This window comes from Neophocaena asiaeorientalis, unplaced genomic scaffold (genome assembly GCF_003031525.2).
Source record: "Neophocaena asiaeorientalis asiaeorientalis breed wild unplaced genomic scaffold, Neophocaena_asiaeorientalis_V1.1 scaffold4, whole genome shotgun sequence".
NCBI lineage: Eukaryota > Metazoa > Chordata > Mammalia > Artiodactyla > Phocoenidae > Neophocaena > Neophocaena asiaeorientalis.
In genome coordinates, this window is record NW_020173682.1 from 4,292,608 (window position 1) to 4,307,882 (window position 15,275).

Consider the following 15,275-nt stretch of genomic DNA (forward strand, 5'->3'; position numbering starts at 1 on the left):
GCGGTACGCGGGCCTCTCACCTATGCGGCCTCTCCCGTTGCGGAGCGCAGGCTCCGGACGCGCAGGCTCAGCGGCCATGGCTCACGGGCCCAGCCGCTCCGCGGCATGTGGGATCTTCCCGGACCGGGGCACGAACCCGCGTCCCCTGCATCGGCAGGCGGACTCTCAACCATTGCGCCACCAGGGAAGCCCCAGGATACTCTCATTTTAAGGTCAGTTGATTGGAAATTGCAATCATAATTCCCCCTTGTCATGTAACCTACCATCTTCACAGATTTCAGGGATTTGCACGTGGATATCCTTGGGGGAGGGGTCATTATTTTGCCTCCTACAATCTGTTAATGAGAGAGATTGAGGTCCAGAGAGGTTAGCTAAGTTGTCCAGGGTCGCAACGTTAGTAAATGAAAGAGCTCATAGTTTAACCCAGGTCTGTTGTTTAGCATATCTTTCGCAATGATGCGATCTTTTCTACAAATGCCATTTGATTCTTATCTGGAAGAGTGAGTAGGATGGTTGGCAGTATTCAGATGGTGAATAGCTATTTCTTCTTAAAGTAAAATCACATTTACTGTAATAATATCAAGAAATAGGCTGTGGGCTTCCCTGGTGGCGCAGTGGTTGGGGGTCCGCCTGCCGATGCAGGGGACACGGGTTCGTGCCCCGGTCGGGGAAGACCCCACATGCCGCGGAGCGGCTGGGCCCGTGAGCCATGGCCGCTGAGCCTGCGCGTCCGGAGCCTGTGCTCCGCAACGGGAGAGGCCACAGCGGTGAGAGGCCCGCGTACCGAAAAAAAAAAAAAAAAGGCTATATTACTGTGAAGCAATTAAAAGCATGGTAGAGAATTACATTTATTGATGTGGGAAAGTGTTTATGACTCCTTGAGACTTTCAGTTCGTTCCTCCCCCCATTTCTCTGTATTCATGAGTTCCCCGTGGTCATCAGTTCCTTCCTCGTCCAGGCTTCTGCCCCAGTTCCAGTTACTCGCCTGCAGACTCCCCCCACCCCTTTGCACCCCTTTGATCTCCTGCCTGGCGAACACTCAGGGCTGGACGAGCCCAACTACCTGCGTGTTGGTTTCACGTTAATGGTACGTACACTCCGCAGCCTCAGAATTGCCGGTAGCCTCCCCAGGTGCCTTTTATCTCACTCCCCACGGCATCCCGCCTCCGGGCTTTCAGACCTCTCACCCCTCCGGTGTTACCTGGCATCTCAGCAGTCCTCCGCGCAGTTGACCGCAGTTGCCTATTGCTTCATTGCGGGAACCCTCTGCTCTTGGCCTTTGTCACCCCACCCTTTCCTGGCTGCTCCTTTTCAGTCTTCTGTGTCGGCCCCTCCGCTTCTGCCTGACTGCTCGGTGAGGAGCTCCTCAAGGTCTAGTCCTCTTTTTCTCCCCTCGCCCTTTTGATTTTAACTCTGATCTATTTGAGTCAGTCTCCCGTGTTCATGTCTCTCGCCCACGCTCTCTCAGCCTCGGCACTAGTGACGTTTGGGGCTGGATGACAGTTTGCTGCAGGGCTGTCTTGTGCATTGCAGGATGGTCAGCAGCATCTCTGGCCTCTACCCACTAGATGCCAGTAGAACCCCTCTGTCCCCGGTGTGACAACCGCAAGTGTCACCACTCATTGCTGAGTATCTCCTGGGGGGCAAAATCACCCCCAGTGGAGACCCACTTATCAAGCCTGAAGCTCCCTTCTGAGGGTCGAAGGATAACGCCTTTTGGCAGCTCCGTCTGACTGTCTCCTAACGAATTTAACAGAACCAAAGTGGACCCTTGTTCTTTCTCCCGACTCACTGCCCTCCAGCTTTCCTCATTTCAGATCATGCATGACCTTGCAGGGCACTGGAGGTACTTCGGCTTTTATTCTGAGTGAACTAGGGAGCTGTCAGAGAGTTTGGGGCTAAGAAGTCATAGGCTCTCATTTAGGTCAGGTCTTTGTTGAGAACATACTGTAAGTTGGAGGGTTGAAGCAGGAAGACGAGTTAAGAATACTGCGGTGATCCAGGTGAAAAGGTGGGAGGAGCTTGTACCAGGGTGGTGGTAGAGGAGGTGGTAAGGAATGTGGTATCTTTGGTTTACGCCTTAGATACAGGTATCCCTGAGAAGAGGAATGCATGGTGGCTTCATGAGATTAACATCTTTGTGTGATTTGTTTATCAAGTATTTTCTAAGATCTTGAAGGAAGCAGGACTTGGTGGATCAGAGTGAGAAGAGAGTAGCCAGAGCCAGGACCCTGTGGGGATGTTACTTGAACGAATGCAGGCCAGGTTGGGTGGTGAAATGAGAGACCCCCATGGCGGGAGGGTAAGCAGGGCATCCAGTACAGCCAGGCCCACCTCACAGTCTTCTCCTGGGCTGGCCCTCCCACTCTAAAACAAGTACCTGTGCCAGGGCAGGTAGAACCAATGGAAGTCAGGAGACGTGTCTTCACCAGACCTTGTGAGCAGGTTGTTTGGGCTGTAAGGCTCTCAGCTGAAGTGGGGTGGCAGTTGGCATTTGGGGTGGGAAGGTTGTTGTCATACAGGGTGGCCCTACACGTTGTGGAACACTGAGGATCTCTGGTCCCTCACCGAGAGCAGCGTGTGTGTGCTCCCTCATCGTGACATCTAAACCGTGCCCCTGCCCTCTAAGTTCCACATTCCCATGGGGGTCGGTCACGTTCAACTGCAAACCACCACAGACTAAGCCCTTTGTATTTATTTATTTATTTAAATTTGGTAATTTATTTTCATGAATTTTCCCCTTTTTAAAAAAATTGGAGTATAGTTGATTTACAGTGTTGTGTTAGTCTCACGTGTACAGCACAGTGACTCAGTTACACATATATCTATATATATACATAGGTATACATATATATATATATCCTTTCTTTTAAGATTTTTTTTACATGGACCCTTTTTAAAGTCCTTACTGAGTTTGTTACAGTATTGCATCTGTTTTGGTGTTTTGGCCGTGGGGCATGTGGGATCTTAGCTCCCTGACCAGGGATCGAACCTGCACCCCCTGCGTTGGAAGGCGAGGTCTTAACCACTGGACCTCCAGGGAACTCCCTATATATCTATTCTTTTTCAGATTCTTTTCCCTTATAGGTTATTACAAAATATCGAGTAGAGTTCCCTGTGCTATGCAGTAGGACTTTGCTGGTTGGTTATCTGTTTTATACAGAGGAGTGTATGTATGTTAATCCCAAACTCCTGATTTACCCCTCCTCTCTGCCGCCCCAGTAACCATACATTTGTTTTCTATGTCTGAGGGTCCATTTCTGTTTTGTAAATAAGTTCATTTGTATCTTTTTTTTTTTTAGATTCCACATATAAGCAATATATGATATTTGTCTTTGTCTGACTTACTTCACTCAGTATGACAATCTCTAGGTCCATCCACGTTGCTGCAAATAGCATTATTTCTTCTTTATTATGGTGGAGTAGTATTCCATTGTATATATGTACTGCATCTTCTTTATCCATTCATCTGTCGATGGACATTTAGGTTGCTTCCATGTCTTGGCTATTGTCAGTAGTTCTACAATGAATATTGGGGTGCATGCATCTTTTTGAATTATAGTTTTCTCCAGATATTTGCCCAGGAGTGGGATTGCAGGATCGTTTGGTAGCTCTATTTTTAGTTTTTTAAGGAACCTCCATACTGTTCTCCATCATGGCTGCACCAGTTTACATTCCCACCAGCAGTGTAGGAGGCTCCTTAAGCCCTTTTTTCAATTTGAAAATTGTCTCCCATAACATGAAGTCACAGGGCTATGGCATGGCAGACTCTTAAAGAAAACCTAGATATTTGATTTCTAGTTTTAGGGGCTTAGAAAGTATAGCAGTGAACGTTGCCGCCGGTACTTTAAAATTAGCATCCCTTAAATGTTTTCTGTCCCCAGTATGTACCTTAAAATATTCATTCTTAACTCTTCTATAGAGGGTGTGGGTGTCTCAGGGCCATCTCTAAAGGTGGTGCACAGGACACCTGTTCCAGCTGCTGCCTTCCCAGCCTTGACGTGCGAGGGAATTTGAATAAAATCGGCGAGGAGTTGGGATGAAAGCACATTCCCTGGCTGTATCTTAGGAAAGGGGTGGGAGTAGGATTGGAAGAGGAAGGTTAATGGCTATGTGTGAATGTTTACGCACACCATGTGTTTATCAGGTCTAGCTGCTATCCAGAGTGAGGTTTTTTTACAGTCACATTTGAGACAAAGTAGTAGAAAATAGCATGTACTGCTCATCAGATTTGTGAAAGTTTGATAACTCAGAATTTGGAGCCATGAAAAACTCACCAAAGAAAAGATCATCAGTTTGGATATATAAAATGGAAGTGGGGACTCGTTCACAATGGAAAAATAATATAACAGACTGGGGGAAATGCTCATATCAAGTGTGACTGAGGGTTAATATCTGTAATACCGGAGGAGTTCTCTCAAACTTAATGAGGAAAAAACTGTCAAGATTTAGGACATGGGTGGACAGAGAATTTTAGCAGGTAAGGAATACAATTAGTAATAAAAATGGGTAAGCAAAGAAGTGCATTTTAAATCAGCCTTGGGTTACCCCTTCTATTCTCTCAGAAGTACTGGAAGTTAAGATAGTTCCTGATTCCAGCGAGGTTTTAAGGGATTGGGGCCATTTTCTGTTTTCTGTTTCTTGCGCTGTAGCTACCCCCAGCCGCTGCCTTTGTCTCAACATGACATATGACTCTTCTGCCTCGTCCATATTGCGTCTTTCACCTCTTCCTCCTGGGCTCTGTCTTCTCTCGAGAAGCAGCAACCCGATAGGAGCGGGGCATCCCACCCGACCCCGTGCTGCTGCTGAGCCGCCCTCTGAGTTGACTCCGCACCGTACTGTGGTCTTGGGTGTCTGAGTCAACCCCTGCCACCTGTCTGGGGGGTTCCTGAAGTTAGGGGTGGGCGATTGCGCCTCAGAGCCTGGCCCACAGAAGCTGTTCAACCACGTGGGCTCTCTCAAAATTCATAGCTGTACAGCTGAATGTCTCTTCTGAGATTCTGGCTGACAGCCAACGGTTAGAGGACTGAGTTGGACTAAGAGACCACTGCCGTGTCCCAGACAGGAGGGGGTGGCTTACATCAAGGCAGTGATGGCAGAAATGGGTGGCAAGGAGCATGTTTGGGACAGTTTCCTGTGTAGACTTAATGACAGAGTTGATGTGTAGGGGTAGGGAGAACGAGGAGTTGTAGATCGATGTTTCTTAACTTTTAGTGTGCATATGAATCGCCTGGGGATTTTGTTTAAAGGTAGCTCCTGATTCAGCAGGTCTGGGGTAGGGCCAGAGACTCTGGGTTTCCAGGAGATGGGCCGCACCGTTGGTCCGTGGACCAGTCTTTAAGTAGCAAGGGTGAGATATCTTGAGTTTCAGGCTCCAGTGCCTAGATGATGATGTCTATATCAGAAATGGGAAACACGGGAGAAAAGAAAGGGTGGGGAGGACCTGGGAGATGGAGTGAAGTCCTTGTGGGACGTTCAGGTTGAAAATTATAGACAGCTGCACACTTGGATCTTCAACTCAAGAGAAAATCAGGCCTAGAGATACAAATTCGGGAATCAGCACTTCATCAGTTATAGTAAGTAAAAGCCACAAGAATGAATGACATTACCTGCAAGAAAGAGATAAAGGTATTATTAGAAAATATGCTTATTCCTGCTTGTGAGAATTTTAATGTTCCATTTAAGTTACTTTATAAACTAGCAGTGTGGAGGAAATTGGATAGGTGAGCCTCCTGCATGTGAACAGGCTGTAGGTATAAATTCAGAAGTGGAGAAGTCTTCTTTGGAAAACCCCTTGAGTCCTTGGTAATGACCACAGATCAGGTTAAGTATTCCATAGATCAAGTTTAAAAAGCATCGGAGTACCTTCTCTTAGGAAAATTCATTCATACAAACAAATATGTATTAAACATCTTCAAATGCCAGCCACTCCTCTGATCTCTGGGCTTAAGATAACACATAGAATGTATCCCCAGCACGGCAGAGATTATGGGGGAGACTGGCAAAGTGGGTTCCATGCAGTGTGATGCATACTGTGGTGGGGAAGTGTGGCAGGGCCACACGACTCATATGGGGACAAGGGACAGCTTTCTTGTGGAAGCAGCATTTAAACCGAGACCGGAAGTCCGAGAGGAGGTGACCTCGAAGAGGACGGGAAGGGCATGACAGTGACGACTTGGAGGGGAGAAGTCTCTGCAGGTTGAAGGAGGGTGGTATGGCTGGACCACAGAGTGTGGGGAGGGAGAGTTGTGAGGGATGAGGCTGGAGAAGGGAACAGAGTCCATGATGAGGCCCTTTCCCCCTGGGACCTGGTGCAGGGTGGAGGGAGAAAACGATGTATTTTCCAAAGGAAGAAGTATTATTCTGCCTGGGGGTAGTTCAAACAATAGTCCTACGCATATGGTTTCATAAGGCTTTCATGGACTGGCCTAGCAATGGAATGACTCATAGTAACATTGTTTCTGTAGGAAAATGTTTTGGGCTTCAAAAACTTACAATTTAACTTCCAAAAAAATTTTTTTTCACCATTTCGGGACTGCTTGGATGGGCATACAACTCTAGTGCTTTTTGTTATTTGTGCTCCAATCATGCTTTCTCTGGTGTTTATCTGTGTGGCTACAGTGTTGATTTTCCACCCTCTGATAGGAATCAAAGGAATCATTCCACAGATGGAGGAACAGGTTTAGAAAATATGTGGAAATAAAGATAGAAATCTTTTTACAAGTTGTTTTGTTTTCAGAGTGTTTGTTCTTTAAAGTTAAGGATTACTCCGGTGTAGTGTTGTGTAGTATGAAAGTATGGAAAATGAAACTGACATGGAAATTGTAAACAGAAAGTAAGAGAGGTTGGTAGGTTTCACTATTGAAGTCAAATGGAATGCTGAAGGTAAACTACATGGATAAAATACCTACCTTTCAAAAATACTTTAATAACCCTGAGCTTAGCTTACTTAGCACCATCATAATTATCATCATCATTGTTACTAGCTATTGTTATCATTAGAAATACTAGATTTTTTTTTTTTTAAGCAGAAAAGAACTGTTAAGGCCAGTCCCTTTATAAAATAGAATTACATGAGCTTCATTTTGTTCAATAAGTGGAACTTTAGGCTGAACCTCCTTCAAATCCCCAGGTCTCCAGTAGGCCAAGTTAATTTCATCCACACCCATCTCCTGAAAACCTTTCTTTCTGTATTAGTTAGAATGCTTTCAGCTGACAAATAACTGAAGACTCAACTGTGAACAACTTAAATAGTAAGTAAATTTAATGATCTCATATAACTAGAAATCTGGAAGAAAGATGGTTTTATAGTTGGTTCACGTAGCAGCTGACTGCTGTCATTAGGCTCTTGGGATCTTTGTGTCTTTCTGTTCTGCTGTCATGCTGAGTTAGCTTTCGTCCTCAAGCTTGTCCCTTCCTGGTCTCAAGATGGCAGGCAGCTTTAGCTCCAAGATCGACATCCTCATATCAAAGCACCCAAGACTGTAAGAAGAGGTGTCTCTTGTCTTGGTTCGGGCTGCTATAACAAAATGCTATATACTGGGTGGCTTCAGCAACAGACATTTTATTTCTCACAGTTCTGGAGTCTGGGAAGTCCAAGATCAAGGTGCCTGAAGATTTGATTTTTCACGAGCTTGCCGACAACTATCTTTTTCCTGTTTCCTCGCACAGCAGAGAGAGAGAGGGAGCTCTAGGCTCCTATATTATAAGGACACTAATCCCATTTTGGGGCTCCATGCTCGTAACCTAATCTTACCCTGATAGCCTCCAGAGACCTCACCTCCAGATACCATCACATTGGGGATTAGGGCTTTAACATAGGGTTTTTGGGGGGCACAAATATTCAAGCCATAGCATCTTTCTTATGTCTTTTTTCAGAGAGAAAAAGAAGCAGCCTCCCAGAAGACTTGACTTCACTAGCCAAATTTACACGATATACCCCATTTCTAAACCAGTCAGTGGCAAGGGATATAGAAGTCCAGTGACTGGCTTTGGCTACTCAAGATTCGTGGCCCTCCAGCCTCCTCTCAGAGAAGAACAAACTTAGGATTCTGGTATCCAGGACGGAGAGTGGACTGGTGAGGCTAGCCACTCGTGTCCACCACCCCTTCCAAGGCCAGCTCCTCTGCCTGGGCTCTGAATCCTTTTTTGCACTTGGAGGACTTTATTCTGTTCATCATTTTTTCTCATCTTTATTTTTAGTCTGTCTCCTCTTTCTCTTCAAGCTTATTGAAAGAGGGGTCTGTGCGTGCTGTCTCCCTTTCTTTTCCTCCAGTTTATTCCGTAGATCTCCTGTAACCTGGATTCTGCTGCCCCTAATAGGAAACCTCCCCTTCTGTCATCCGCGCCCACCCAATTGCCTGGGCCTTTGCCAGTATTACTGCTAGTGTTTGGCAAGACCGGTGCTTCTCCGGGTTTAGCGTGTGCACCAGAATCGTTTGGAGGGTGATTAAAATACAGGCCCCTGGGTTCCATCCCCAGAGCTTCTAAATCAGTAAGTCTGAGCTAGGGCTTGTAGAGCTGAGCTTACTTAACCTCTCTGCGGACATTTGATATTGTTGATTTTAGTACCACCTTTCTGAGTTTCAGAACTCAAAATTACTCTCAAACCTGCACTTGTTCCTTTTGTATTTTTTTTTTTAATTGATGAATGGCAGTGTCCTTTTTCTCACGTAAGAAACCTGGAACTCACCGTGATTCTTTATTCTTCCTTACCCCCATATACAGTCGATTAATTTTCCATACTCTGAATATCCCTCCAGTGCATCATTTCATCTCCATCCTTACTGTCTCTGCTGTAGTGTGAGCCCTATCTTTTCACCCATATTGCTGTAATGCTCTTTAAAAGTGCTTGTCCCGTCTCCAATCTCAGACTTCCTCTTATTTATACTTCATACTGTTGCAGAGTGATTTTTTTTTTTTAATACAGGTCTAATCACATTATTCCTGAGCTCAAAATTCTTTGGCCTCCTACACCTTCCAGATAAAATCCAGACTCCCTCCCACGCAAGCAGAGGGCTTCAGACCTGGGTCTCTGCCTGCCTGGCTAGCGTTTGCTTCTCTCACTTCTCTACTTTTCCTGGGCATTAGTACCTGAACCTGCCATGATTCTGATTCTCTTGAGCTTTTGAGCCTTTGCATGTTTTCTCTTTGCCTGAAACACTTCTCTTTCTCCCTTCACTGCTTATCTTCCAGGACTTAGCTCAGGGATGCCTCTACTATCACCCTGCTTCCCTGGCCCCTTTTCTGTCCCTGGGAGTTAGATGCTCCTTTTCTGTACAGCCATGGACGTATGTAAGTTGTACTCATTTAGCTCTTAAACACACTGCTTGATTCTGGACGTTTATTTGGTGCTTATCCTCCTCTAGACTATAATTTCTTTCAGGACAAAGACTGTACTTTCCATCTGTTTCTTAATATAGTTCCTAACATAATTAGTCATTGTTTGTTGAGTGATTGAATGTTAAGGACCATTTTTAGTGATAGAAAGTAGTCATAAAACCCAATCTGGAGGGTTTCCCTGGTGGCGCAGTGGTTGAGAGTCCTCCTGCCGATGCAGGGGACACGGGTTCGTGCCCCGGTCCGGGAGGATCCCACGTGCCGCGGAGCGGCTGGGCCCGTGAGCCATGGCCGCTGAGCCTGCGCGTCCGGAGCCTGTGCTCCGCAGCGGGAGAGGCCACAACAGTGAGAGGCCCGCGTACCGCAAAAAACCCCCAAAAAACAAAAAACCCAATCTGGAGAACTGAGGGCCCAATCTGGGGAACAAATGGGAGGGTGACAAAAACACTGTAGGCTTTACATCTAGTTGGATTTGTTCAAGATTCTAGAGGAATTGGTATTTCTTGGAGACTGTGACAGGGCAGGGAAGGGAATTGGTGATGTATTGTAGAAATCACTTCAGTGATATTCAGACTAGGTGGCCATTTTTATTTCCTTGATAATTTGGATGAAATTTGGAGATATGAACATCCGATTCCAACGTTATACCATATATAACGTATACCATATATACCTATGTCTATATCTATATTTATATCTATATGTAGATATAGACATATTCATTTGGTTGTTCTTTGAGAAGTTTATGCAAACTTAAAAACAAATTACTGTTGTCGCAAAGCTGTCATCTTTGCGATATGTAAATTTTATTTAAAAATTTTAAAGGTTAGCTTATTCATCCATTGTTCTTGAAAAACACATATCTGCCAAAAATTTTATAGTAGTTGTATGTTCCAAGCCTGCATTGGCCATGTGATAAATAACCACCAGCCATGTGTGGTTATTTACATTTGAATTTAAATTCATTAGAATTAAAATCAATAAAAAATTCAGTTCCTCAGTCATGCTGGCCACGTTTCAAGTGCTCAGTAACTGTATGGGACAGTGCATATATAGCATATTTCATTATTATATTGACAATAATTTAGTCAGATGATGAGCATATAACCTCAAATTCCTGTTTTTAAAACAATCCAAAAATGTTCCTTAAAAAGTGTTTTTATTATAAAATAAAACGAAGGTATGAAAATCACCCAAATCAGATATATGATTTAATGAATTATTACAATGACAGTAGCACCCAGGTCAAGAATTAGAACTTCATGAGTCACCCTTGAAATTCTTCCTTGTGTCCTGTGTCAATCACAGCCCTCTCTTCTCTCATAAGTAAGCATCATCCCAAATCTTCATAGTAATCACTTGCATTTTTCTTTTTATAATTTATGGATCCAGTTTGTTTCCTTCAACACTATAGTTTGGTTTTAACCAAAGTAAAAACATTTTTATTCAGATACAATTTCCATGCTGTAAAATTAATCCATTTAAAGTATACAATTCCGTGGTTTTAGTGTCTTCTCAGAATTGTACAACCATCACCACAGTCTATGTTTTAGAACATTTTTGTCACACCAGAAAAAAACATGTGCCCCTTAGCAGTCATTCCTCTTCCCCACCCTCGCAGTCACCCCAGCCCTGGCAACCATTAATCTATTTTCTGTCTCTATAGCTTTTGCTTATTCTGATTTTTCATGTAAATCAAGTCACACAACATGTGGTCTTTTGTGTCTGACTTCTTTCACTTAGTGTAACACTTTTGAGGTTCATCCGTGGCATAGCATATATTAGTATTTTATTCCTTTTTGTTGCTGAAGACTATCCCATTGTACGGATATGCCACATTTTGTTTATCCATTGATCAGCCGATGGACGTTTGGGTTGTTTGCACTTATTGGCTGTTATGAATAATGCTGCTACGAGCATTTACATACAAGTTTTTGTGTGGATGTATGCTTTCATTTCCCTTGAATATATGCTTAGTAGTGGGAATTGCCGGGTCAGGTGGTACTCTATGGTTTCACCTTTTGAGGAACTGCCGAACTGTTAGAAAAACAGGCTACACCATTTTGCATAACCAACAGCAATGTAGAGGGTTCCAGTTTCTCCACATCTTCATCAATATTCGTTATTATCTCTTTTTCATTATATCCATCTTAAAGATATAAAGTAGTATCTCATTGAGTATCTAATTGACTGTAAATGTATTATGGTTTTCTTTCTTTTAATTTTAATTTTTTTTTAAAAAATTATTTATTTATTCATTTTTGGCTGTGTTGGGTCTTTGTTGCTGTGCGCGGGCTTTCTCTAGTTGCCGCGAGTGGGGGCTACTCTTCGTTGTGGTGCACGGGCTTCTCACTGCGGTGGCTTCTTTTGTTGCAGAGCACGGGCTTTAGGCGCTAGGGCTCAGTAGTTGTAGAACGCGGGCTCTTGAGCGCAGGCTCAATTGTTGTGGTGCATGGGCTTAGCTGCTGCACGGCATGTGGGATCTTCCCAGACCAGGGCTTGAACCTGTGTCCCCTGCATTGGCAGGTGGATTCTTAACCACTGTGCCACCAGGGAAGTCCCTGTATTATGGTTTTCATCTGCATTTCCCCAGTGGCAAATGACGTTGAACATCTTCTTAATGTGTTTATTAGCCATTTGTAAATGTTCTTTGGAGAAACATCTATTCAAATCCTTTGCTCATTTAAAAATTTTAAATTATAGTTTTAAAATAATGATAATTTTGATTATATAATTGTTTACCTTTTTATTAAAGGCTTACAAAAGTTCTTTATAACAGATACCAGTCCCTTTTCAGATATATGATTTACAATTATTTACTCCCATTCTGCGTTTTTCCCCCCACTTTCTTTATAGTATCATTTGCAGTACAAAATATTTTAATTTAGATGGATCCCAATTTATCTATTTTATCTTTTGTCACTTGTACTTTTGGTATCATATTTAACAAACCATTGCCTAATTCAAGACCATAAAGATTTACTGCTCTGTTTTCTTCTAAGAGTTTTATAGTTTTAGCACTTACATTGAAGTCTCTGATCCATTTTTAGTTAACTTTTATGTAAGAAAAGGTCCAATTTATTTTTTTTGCATTTGGACATTCATTTGTCCCTGCACCATTTGTTGAAAAGACTGTACTTTGTCAATTAAATTGTTTTCGATGGCACTCTGTCAAAATTGATTATAAATGTAAGAGTTTATTTCTGAACTCTTAATTCACTTCCATTGTTTTACATGTTTGTCTTTATATCAGTACCGTAATGTGTTGATCACTGCAGCCATATAGTAAGTTTTGAAGTTGGGATATGTGAATCTTCCAACTCTGTTCTCCTTTTTAAAGATTGTTTGGCTATTCTGGGTTCCTTGCATATCTGAATGAGTTTTAGAATGTTTTTTAATTTCTGCAGAAAAGGCAGCTTGGATCATAATAGTAATTGTGCTGAATATGTAGACCAATAAGGGGAGTATTGATATCCTAACGAAATTAAGTCTTAACAACCCATGAATGTAGTATGTTTTGTCTTTAATTTTTTCCAACGTTTTGTAGTTTCCAGTGAGTGAGCCCTGTACTATTTTTGTTAAATATTGAATATATTCCTGAGTATTTTATTCTTTTTGATGTGATTGTAAATGCAGCTCTTTTCTTAGTTTCATTCTTTTACGTTTGGGTTGGTCATTGCTGTTGTATAGAAATAGATTGAGTTTGTATGTTAGTCTTATATCCTGCAGCCTTGTTGGACCTGGTTATTTGTGTTTAAGAGTTTTTTTAGTTGGTTCCTTAGGATTTGCTACAAATCCGCATCATCTATGAATAGAGATAGTTGTGCTTGTCCCTTCCTGGGCGCTGACTTCCTTTGCTTTTGGTTTTTTTTCTTAACTGATTACAATGTTTAGTTACACCTGCAGAGAAATGTTGAGTAGAAATGGTAAGAAATAGAACATTGTATTCTTTTTTTTTTTTTTGGCGGTACACGGGCCTCTCACTGTTGTGGCCCCTCCCGTTGCGGAGCACAGGCTCCGGACGTGCAGGCTCAGCGGCCATGGCTCACGGGCGCAGCCACTCCGCGGCATGTGGGATCCTCCCGGACCGGGGCACGAGCCCGTGTCCCCTGCATCGGCAGGCGGACTCTCAAGCACTGCGCCACCAGGGAAGCCCGAACATTGTATTCTTGTTCCTAATTTTAGGAGTGATCCATTCAGTCTTTCACTATTAAGTATAATATTAGCTGTGATTTTGTGGGTGCCCTTTGTCTGGTTTAGGAAGTTCCTTTCTATTCCTGGTTTGCTGAATGAGTTTTATGACAAGACTGTTGGATTTTGGAAAATGCCTTTTCTCAATTGATATGATCATGTGCCTTTTATTTTTTCTTTTATTAATTTGGTTTGCTAATATTTTGTGGAAGATTTTTGCATCAATAGCTATAAGGAATATTGGTCTGTAGATATCTCATGATGTCTTTGTCTAGCTTTGGTATCAGAGTATTACTGGCCCCTGGCCCCATAGAAGTATTATCTCCTTTTTTTTTTTTTCTTTTCTTTCTTTTTTTGGGAAGAGTTTGTCAAAGATTGGTATTAATTCTCATTTAAATGTTTGGTGGAATTTACCAGTGAAGTCCTTTGAGTCTGCACTTATATCTGTTGGAAGTGTTTTTAATCACCAATTCAATCTCTTGCTATAAGCCTTTTTAGAGATTCCGTTTTTTCTTCAGTTTTAGTAGTTTGTGTTTTTCTAGGAATTTGTTCTTTTCCTCCAAGTTATCCACTTTGTTGTTGTTCATAGTATTCCTTTATAATACTTTTTATTTCTGTATAATCAATAGTAATGTCCTTTTATTCATTTGTAATTTTTGTGTTCCCTCATTTTTTCCTTGGCCACTATAACTAAAGGGTTGTCAGTTTCGGGGATCTTTTCAAAGAAACAATTTTTGTTTTCATTGATTGTCCTTCGTGTTTTTCTATTCTTTATTTCGTTTGTTTGCATTTTAATCTTTATTGTTTCTTTCTTGCTGCTTGCTTAGGTTTAGATTGCTCTTTTTTCTTGGTTCTTAAGATGGAAGTTCAGGTTATTGATTTGAGCTCTTTCTTATTTTATAATATAGGCATTTACAGCTATACATTTTCCTCTAAGCACTGCTTTCTTTAGCTACATCCCATAGGTTTTGGTATGTTATATTTTAGTTTTCATTCATCTCAAGGTATTTTCTAATTTCCTTTACGATTTCTTCTTTGTTTCATTGGCTACTTACCAGCGTATTGTTTTATTTCCATGTATTTGTGAATTTCCAAAATTTCCTTCTGTTACTTATTTCTGATTGCATTCCATTGTGGAATGGATTTTAGTCACATGATTTTAATCACTTTAAATTCTTGAGGGTTGTTTGTGGCCTAGAATATGGTCTCTTTTAGAGAATGTTTCACCTGCACTTGAGAAGACGGCCTTGTGTTGTTGGGTGGAGTGTTGTATAGATGTCTGGCAGGTCTAGTTGGCTTACACTTTTATTACAATCTTCTATTTCCCTGTTGTTTTTTTTCCTGGTTTTTCCATCTAGTGTTGAAAGGGGATAAGAAGTCTATTATCATTTTTGAATTGTTTGTTTATTCTTTCAATTCTTCTTCCTCTGTTGTTCTTGTAGCTTTACCGCCCATTTTGGCTGATTTTCTTACAGTTGCTGTTTCATAGTGTGTCACTTTCTATCCTTTTACTTTCAACCTATTTGTATCATTGAACCTACCGTCTCCTGTAGACAGTATATAGTATATAGCTGGGTTTTTAAAAATACCCTCTGATAATCTCCGCCTTTTGATTGGATTGTTTAGTCTATTCACATTTAATATTATTGATATGGTTGGATTTACACCTGCCACTTTGCTTTCTGTTTTCCATAGGTCTTATGCCTTCTTTTGTTCTTTTTTTTTTTTTTTTTTTTTTTTTTTTT

The 15,275-nt window shown here is 42.1% G+C and overlaps 1 protein-coding gene across 4 annotated transcripts in view; it reads left to right on the plus strand.

Annotated features, from left to right (window-relative positions):
* The first annotated feature begins 7,194 nt into the window (after positions 1 to 7,194).
* Positions 7,195 to 15,275, plus strand: part of ZNF438 (zinc finger protein 438) — a 139,584-nt gene continuing 131,503 nt past the window's right edge. For 2 of the 4 annotated variants that reach the window (XM_024750132.1, XM_024750133.1), the window contains exon 1: positions 7,196 to 7,253. The gene's annotated coding sequence lies outside the window, so the exon portion shown is untranslated. Of the gene's footprint in view, positions 7,254 to 15,275 lie in introns of all 4 variants that reach the window. The other 2 variants (XM_024750128.1, XM_024750131.1) reach the window with 2 other exon arrangements.